Here is an 855-nt window from a genome sequence, read left to right as displayed (position 1 = left end):
AGGTACAATATATATAAATTAAGAAAATGTAATATATTTTTATTAAACATATTTTATCATTCAAAAGAAAATTTGGATGATTGATACTTACATAAACTAAAAAATTAGTGTTTCTGATTTAAAACTGCTTGTGTTTATAACTTTAATTTCTGATTGACTTTAAAAGCAGAAATCCTCCCTCCCCTACCCTCATGGTATGTCATACACTGCAGTTTATATTGCTTGCTCATGCTTAAAATTATTTAATGCACAAACTGTAATAGGATACGAGTCTTTATGAAATGAAAGTTATTTTATGTATTTATTTTTTATTCCAATAGTTATTTTCCATCTATATGAGATTTAGATTCCCTTTTGATATATATGTGTGTGTGACAGATTTAAATCAATTGGGCTAACACTTGGGTCGTCGGATCACATCAAACATTCTCCTGAGCTAGTTGGATCGTAGTAAGAGGCCTTCCCTTGGTCGATCAAATTAAAATAGGAAATCCTTTGGCTAGCTAAACTTTACTAGGAAGATTCAACCGAACTAAGACGGTTGCCTCCGCGTGAGGATCAAACAAATGAACTTTTGTCAGAGACAATACCCAAGCTTCTAACAGCAGCTTTAGTCTCAGATTTGAGTTGTGCAAAAGAAGGCTTGAAATGGTCATTGTTTGTTAAAACATGGATGGGGCCCTCTTATTAAATTCTATAGAAATTCTTATAGCAAGGTGTAGATGATCACCTTCAAACATTATAGGTAATAACGTTCATACTCTTTATTATTTATATTCCATCCATGCATGCACGCAAGCATGCATCCAATACATACATATATATATATAGATGTATATATATATATATATATAT

General features: G+C 31.3%; 1 protein-coding gene across 1 annotated transcript in view; it reads right to left on the bottom strand.

Moving 5' to 3' along the window:
* The window catches only part of LOC110028098 (thioredoxin-like 2, chloroplastic), a 38,727-nt gene that overhangs the window by 447 nt on the left and 37,425 nt on the right, over positions 1 to 855 (bottom strand). The gene's annotated exons all lie outside the window — the stretch shown is intronic.

The sequence above is a fragment of the Phalaenopsis equestris genome, unplaced genomic scaffold (genome assembly GCF_001263595.1).
Source record: "Phalaenopsis equestris unplaced genomic scaffold, ASM126359v1 Scaffold000002, whole genome shotgun sequence".
In the NCBI taxonomy this organism is placed as follows: Eukaryota; Viridiplantae; Streptophyta; class Magnoliopsida; order Asparagales; family Orchidaceae; genus Phalaenopsis; species Phalaenopsis equestris.
Note: the sequence above shows the minus strand (reverse complement) of the source record. Positions and strands in the feature narration are given on the sequence as shown.